Raw genomic sequence first — 7,628 nt, 5'->3', positions numbered from 1 at the left:
CGAGGCCGGGCCTGCAGCCTGAGGGGCAAACCGCCGTCTCCCGCGAGGTACCGCAAGCTGCAACCGCCGCTTTTCCACAGCCGGAGCCGCCGGGGCGGGCAACGGGCGTAGTTACGGGCCGCCAACCCGCCCAGGCAGCCCCGACGGCCGCCCGGGGCCGCGGGAGGGAGAGCGTCCTCGGGAAGGCGGTTCAAATCAATCAGGCGCTGAGCGTCGGCGCTTTGACGCACCACCTTTGCTTTGGTGAAGAGGCCTCGAGCGCAAGCGTATGCCTTGTCCCTCCCTGCTGAACACTCGGGGTTCAAAACGCGTCATTCTGTTGGGGTGACAGCAGTATTTTCCATGTTCCCAGTGCCCTTTTTCAGCTCGTGTTGTAGTAGTAGCAGCCGCGTTCATCATAGGGAAATTTAACCGTGTAAACAGAGAATACATGAGACAGGGAAGTGGTTCTGAATCCGATTTAAACCTATCCGTTTTAGGCGTAAGGACTGGCACAGCTTATCCATGCTGAACATGTGCGTGTTTAGTGCCCATTAGAGACAGCCTCCACGTTTGCAAATGATTTTTTTTCCAGCCTGATCAAATGGCGATGGCTTTTTCAGCGGGATGAAAATGCCGTCGCTGCAGTCACCCACATGCAGCTCTGGTATTCAAGAGGTGTGATTAATGTCTTGTGTTCACAGAGACTTTAGTCAGCTCACGGGCGCTGGAAATTAAATCCTAGGAGCAGCTGCTACTTTAAACACTCTACTTAATAAAAATCTCCAGATTGCACCTAACGCTATTTTATTCTTGCGCAAATGTTGAGATAAAGTTGGATTTTGTTCTGCTTTCCTATTAAATACCCTGAGACTGGGCAACAAAGATTGTCAACAGACACATTGGGTAGAGATTATGTTTAGGGATTTTGCCAAGTTATATTTTGTATTAATTTTTGAGAGTTCTAATATTTGTTTAAAAAAGCCAGCACTGCAGTTACTTAAACATCTGGGGATACTTGATGTCTAGTCTAGGATAAAATTCAGAGCAACTTCCCAGCTTTGGTGTTTGTCATATCTATAACGTAGAGCCACCTCAGGATGACCCCAGAAATATTCAGATAGATCAGTCAAACTAAAATTTAAAAATTACCTCTTTGACAATCAAATACTTCCACTAAAAGCTTACTCAGATGGTAAGATGATTTTATTGCAGTGACTTTTTAAAGGTACTTAACATTAATAATATTCTTCATTTCATTCAGTTGCCCTGCGGGTAATTCATGTCATTACCTGCGGGACCCAGTCTGCCTCTTGTGTAACACCACTAAACCCGAAAGAAACATGCTGGGAATTAATTCAGTCATTGATACCGGTATTTATCCTATCAGTTAGATCTGTGATTTACGGCACTGATGCTCATTTAGTAATCTCATAAAAGGCTGTCTTGAGAAATGCATAATACCAGGTGATGAAGGAAAGGCATTTATAAATTTTAAATCAACAAGAATCACTACTGTAGGGCAGAAAATAAAGCTTTGAGTAATCAGGACAACCTAACAAACTGTATTTGCTCAGATCAAGATAGCACTGCCGAGCCACAATTTGAAGTCATTAGGTCACCGGTGACTACGACATGCAGCGTGTAGCTTTCAGCGTGCTTCAGCCTTCTCCAACAAGTTCTCCCTGGCCAGAAAATGATGGAATGATGCTTACAGCATCTGTGACTGTTTCCAGTGTTCTGGGAAGTGCAGTTGCAGAGTTACGACTGCTGCCATTTATGTGCGCAGATCTGAGCTATTTGAATGACTGCTCCAATCCCTCTGGCACTCAGGTGTCCCACTAACGTGAATGAATTCATTCTCCTCAGAACAAAAATACATTCTTCTCAATAAACGGGTAGGAAACTGAAGGACAGAGAGACTGAGCCTTGCCAGAAGTCACCTGGAGAACAGTGCGGGTGGCAGAGCTTGAAATCCCGCTCACTTCCATTAGCCATGGGACCACATTTCTCTTTGCCATCTACCAACTTCCAAAGGGTTGTGAGTAGATTGTAAACAATACGTTGCACCCTGTAAGTTTTGTGAAAATAATGGTATTGAATTTACAAACTAAACACTCGGAGGGAAGGCACTGTGAAACCCCTCTCCCTCCACAAACACGGAGTCAGTCAGAGTCTCGCTCTACTTTGCTCCTTGCAAGAAGGTGTCTCGCTCTGTGCCTTGTCTGACCTGCTCTGGGGTGAAATAGTGCAAGAAGCTACTGTCTGCCTCATCTATGGTAGAAATTGGACGGTGCATGGTGAATGAGGCTTGCAAGAAGAGGCAGGCTGATACATGAATAAGCAGGCTGAACGCTAGCTCAGCCGGGATTCTACTTACACTAACCACCTTAACACTAATGCTATAGTTTCATGACCAGTTTATACTCATACCTACAGCCTTAGTGACAAAAGAAGAAATCCAGCCTCTCTGTAGCTCTTTGACTTTTGCCAGCACAAATTTTTGTGCAGTAGAGTGGTGAATCAAATAATGGAAATTATCTGAGGTAAAAGTCACTCAGAAAAAAAACTGGTGTTCTGCTGGATCGGTTGCTCAGTCACCGTGCAGCTACAGGAACATTTGTGGGCAGATGAGGAAGACAGACTAGGGAAAGGAGAGCTAGGACGGCTTCTTCCAGCCGCAGAGACAGCTTATGGCAGCTTAAAGCAATTGTGAAGCTACAGTGTTAGTCTCCTCCTCCTGCTGCTGTTTCAAGCCTTCTAGCCCCAGCCGTGTACTTCACACTGGGGTCATGTGGGTTCTTCCCCCTATTGCCAGGACCCAGCAGCGAGCCCTGGAAGAACAAAAGAGAAGTACCAACTGTGGCTTGAAGCAGTTACTGAAGATCCTGCCGGGGTCTAGGCTGGAAGCAGCATGAACCTTCAGGGAATTTGACTGCAATCCTCCAGCAAGGTCTTGCTGACCCCTTGGCTTCTCACAGACTTGCAATTTGAGCACTTGGGAAAGATTTTAAGAAGGTGAGAAGAAGTGTATCCTTATCACAAGAGCCCTCTGGCAAAATTCAAGTTTCTTCTCTGAAGCATGCAGGCACTAGAATTTCTCTAAGGAAAAATGAACAGCTTCTCTTTATTGCTGAGTCAAATTATGTGCTATTCTCTGGTCTTTTTGCCAAAGGAGCAGAACCACCGTGAGTGAACTTCTCCCATGTTTTGAAGATTAGCTATGTTTTAATGAACTGGAAACACTAATAGGAGATGTTGAGAAATTAAGAATATCAGTATAATCTATAATTACCTCTTCTGTTACCATGTAAGCAACTTCAAGCATTAATTAAAGCTGTAAGTTAAATAATACGTTTCATGATGTCCTATATATAGTCTTTTCTTTTTGATGTACAAAATGTCATATTATTGTATGATAGGAGTTTAAAATGTATCCCTTACTTAAAGCAGGGAGGTCATTTACCTTAATCTCTGGGTATTATTACTAAATTCAGTGTCAACACCATGCTTCCCTGTATAAGCTGTATGTTCATTAACCTAGAAATTGATTTTTCAAGAATACCAAGTTGTTACTTACAGTTATGCAACTCTGATGTCAGACCACAATTTGGCCACCCTCCTGCTTTCTCCTCTGTCTCAGGTAGGCACTTTAATTGTTTGCTTTCCTATCAAAATGTTTTCAGCATGCTGAACTCTTCAACGTTAGGTAGGGGATAGAGTTATGAAACTCCCACTGAAATAACTGTCAGCTGATTGGGAGGCCTGGTGTCTTCTGATAAGCTTTGCATCTCTCACTGGCAACATGTTGAAGAGATAAAAATGTAGATGGTTTAGTACCATCGGTACTAAGCTCTTTTCATAGCAATAGTTTACTTAAAATTGCCTAGCGCAGGGGAGGGAGCCGTCAGCTGCCAGCCCTCCATCAGCCAGCCCTGCCCTACCATCGTGGCCAGGAGGCATGCTAGGGGAGGAAGGAACATATTGGAGTGGGAGGGAGAGACACCAGAGAACAAACTATTCATTCAAGTGGCTTCTTTGGAGCAATTTTTCAGGGGTATAAATTAGAATACTCCTGAAGTTGCTGTAATAAATCAAGGGCTGATACTCCTTGTGGCAGTCCCCAGGACTGACGGGAGAGCGTAACACTTTTCCCTTCTGCCTTCTCTGAGCTTATCTACTGCACCAAGAATCTCCTGGTGTACCACAGACTAATCCTAGGTATACTAAGTCCAGACCAACCTTGTATTGGGGTTACCAATGAGGTAATTGAATATTGCGCGCATTAGTCTGTAAATATACAGTCTCTTTTACAAGCATACCATAAAGTGCCATGCCTGCCTAAGGGAACTGTTAACCTAGACAGATGGCGTTAATCAGCGTGCTGAGTGATGGCTAACCCTGCTCTCTCCATCTCTCCCAGATGGCTGGGTAAACTAGCACTTGCTCGTGGGGAAATAACACCAGGAGGCACAATTTAGAGACTATTCTGGGCTATTGGGCAGAACAAACTCACTAACACGGAAACCCCTTCATCTGTATAGTGTGGATGAGTGCCCTGGGGCTCTGCAGAGCGAGGATGGTGTAGCTTGACGTGACTGAGGAGCTTGCCACCCTTAGTTGTCACCTGTGCCCAAAGAACAGGCTGCTCATAGACAGCTGCTGAACCACATGTTCAAGAGCACCGTGCTTTAAAGGAAACCATCACCAAAAAGATGTCATTAAACTGGGACAGTCTCAGAGCTGAATCAGAAATGACTTAGCCAGCCATGCAGCGAGAGCACAGTTACTTGGGATAACAGCTTCATCAGCCGTCTCTGAGCTAGGTCATCCCCTCGCACCAAATCCCCTGTCACGTAGGAGCACAGTGTACAGGTAGCACTCCTGAGTCAAGAAAAGCTATTTCCCTGCTTCCCTCCCCACAAAGGGGACTGCTTGGTGTTTTTCCATTTCTGTATCAGCTCTGCTCCAAAGCTTTCCAGTTCTGAGTTTTCCTGTTGGCACTCCAAGAAGGATGTCCTTATAGAAATCAGGAGTCTGACTGCAGCAGACAACTTTTTTTTTTTCCCCTGGCAAATATTGATTACTTGCAAGCTCATCCCCCTCCTTTCCTACCACTTAATGGACTAGACTGCTCCATTTCCAAAGAGGCAATGGAAACCACCAGCTGATGGCCAAATGGCTTTGCTCAACCAGCGGGAGGGGACAGTTAAGGCTGGCAGTGGTTGATAACCTCACATTTGTGAATACAGTGTGTGAGAGGGAAAAATCATGCTTTTATATGGTTTTACCATCTCTTCATTTTGTTAGTCTGGTATAAGATATTATTTGCTTTTAGTAACATGATTATTTTAGAGAACCTAGTTGGTTTGAAGTAAAGACAAGCCACACCGCTTTTCCTTGGTCAAATTTCCCAAATTCCTTCTGCCTTCAGAGCAGTAAGGCTCTCCATTACATCCCCGAGTGTGCCCATTTATAACCTGATCAAATGTACTGAATGAAATAGAGAGAGAGAAGAGGAAGAAATATCTAATTCTCATTCCCATAAGTGAGAGTTGGCTGTAAGAAGAAGGCACAGTAGCATCAAGAAACCCTCCTCCTTACCAGGAATCTAAAAAGCAGGTGCCATTGCTACATCCACCCACAACGCTAAAGGGAAACATTCACCACGACAGCAGGTATGCAGTGACAGTAACAGTAAACTTATTCTACGCTAGGTCACTTAGGTTAAGAACTTGGGGATGCAGAGAAGTACTAGCATGATTTCTGAGTCACGAAACGTTATTTCCTTGCCAAGAGCTCAGTATTACTCCATTTCATTCCAGACGACCTGCGGCTGATTCCTCTTGGGGATACTCTCACTGAAGTAAGGGCGATCTAGCACTAACTCTACAAGCCCATTTGATTCGGTGGAGTAGCATCTTCTCTTGTCAATACAGAAAGTCCCTCCATACACACTTTAAGTCATAGAAATGAGTTAATGACAATTCACCTTGGAGAGCTCGGGTTTCTTCTGGAAACAAGGCTGAACAAATGCCTCTCCCAGGACCTCTTATTTGTTAATCCAAAGCTTATGTCTCCCCTCTTTCTCCATTCTAGTGCCAATATTCATTATCACGCTGCCAGATGCACACAGGTACATTTCCATCAGTCCTTAGAACCTCCCATGGTTTCTCACACCATGCTCAGGTACAAGGAGCCGCTGTTTTGACAGGCAGGATGGTGGTTATGTTAAACTCTGCCAAGCAGTCAGGCAGCGTTTCCAAACTCTGTGACTCTCTGTATGTAGACTTTGCTGTTGTGAACAATGAGACAAATTCAATGTAATGGACCACATTCCCCTTCGCTGGGGAAAACAGACACAGCGTACTGAAGTCGAATGATCTAAGCAGGACAACTGGGGCACTGTGCACAAACAGACGAAGTACTTATGCTCAGATTCATAGTAAAATAGAGCTGGAAGAGACCTCACAAGGTACCTAATCTTTCCTTCTGTCTCAGGAGAGCATCTGCCAGACCTATGTCTTTCTTGGTTTGCGTTTGTCAAAAGTTTTTAAAGACCTCCAATGATGGAGATGCTACAGTCTCCCTGGATAACCCTTTCTATAGTGTTTTACCACCCATCCCACTCAGAAGTTTTTCCTTAATGTCTAATATGAATTTTTCTTGCTACAATTTAAGTTATTCTGTAGTATTTTGTCCAAGTGAGCATGAAGTTTCTCTTTACAGAAACTCCTATTCCCCCAACTTGGATGTTTCTTCTTTTGGGTGAGCAACCCCACATTTTCCTCACAGCTACATTTTTGAGGCCTTTGATTGTCCGTATCTCTGTCCTTATGCTCTCTTCCACTGGCAGGCCCTTGAAGTTGTGGTGCTCAGAACTGCACATGGCTCCAGCCAAGGTCTGGAGCGGTGACTAAATTAGATGGTTTAATTCTCACGTCTTGCAAACTGTGCTCCTGTTGTGCACCCCAAATTGCTTTTACCTTTTTCACATGTATAAGATAACATCATTGTTGAAAGAGGTTATTTTATAAAACATTATAATTCCCATACCCTTTTTTACAAAAATATTATATAACCGTTCGTTCCCCAACCTGTATTTGTGTGGCTGAATATTATTTTCTGTATAGCTCCTGGCATTTGTTTCTCCTGATTTTCATTCTACTTTTCCAGACCCTTTCTCCGATGCAAAAATTCTTTTAATTTATAACCCAGTCCTCCAATGCCTTTGGAGTCCTTCCTAGCCTTGTGTAATCTCAAAACATTAACACTCCCCAGCCATCATCGGTCATTCATGGAAACAGAAGACAGGGTCAGGCCCAGAAGAAACATGGGTGTAGCCTACTCAGTACATCTGTCCCTTTTGACCTCAACCTTTGCCAATCACTCTGATTTCCTAGCCGGTTTTGTAACTGTTCCAGGATTGTTTCACGGCTGCTTTAGACCACGTTCCCCTAGCTTGCTATGACAGCGGAAAAGGCGTAGCATAGAGGAACGCAAATGGAAATAGCTTTGATGACCTATATAAGGATATTAATACGTGAGGGCAGAAGCAGAGGCGTTGGGCCTTCTGCCCAGAGGCGCTGCCAGACCACGCCCCCCCGGGCAGAGCAGCCCGCCCCATCCGCCGCGGCGGGGCCTCTGCC

This window comes from Aptenodytes forsteri, unplaced genomic scaffold (genome assembly GCF_000699145.1).
Source record: "Aptenodytes forsteri isolate BGI_AS27 unplaced genomic scaffold, ASM69914v1 Scaffold82, whole genome shotgun sequence".
In the NCBI taxonomy this organism is placed as follows: Eukaryota; Metazoa; Chordata; class Aves; order Sphenisciformes; family Spheniscidae; genus Aptenodytes; species Aptenodytes forsteri.
This window is presented reverse-complemented; position numbering follows the sequence as displayed.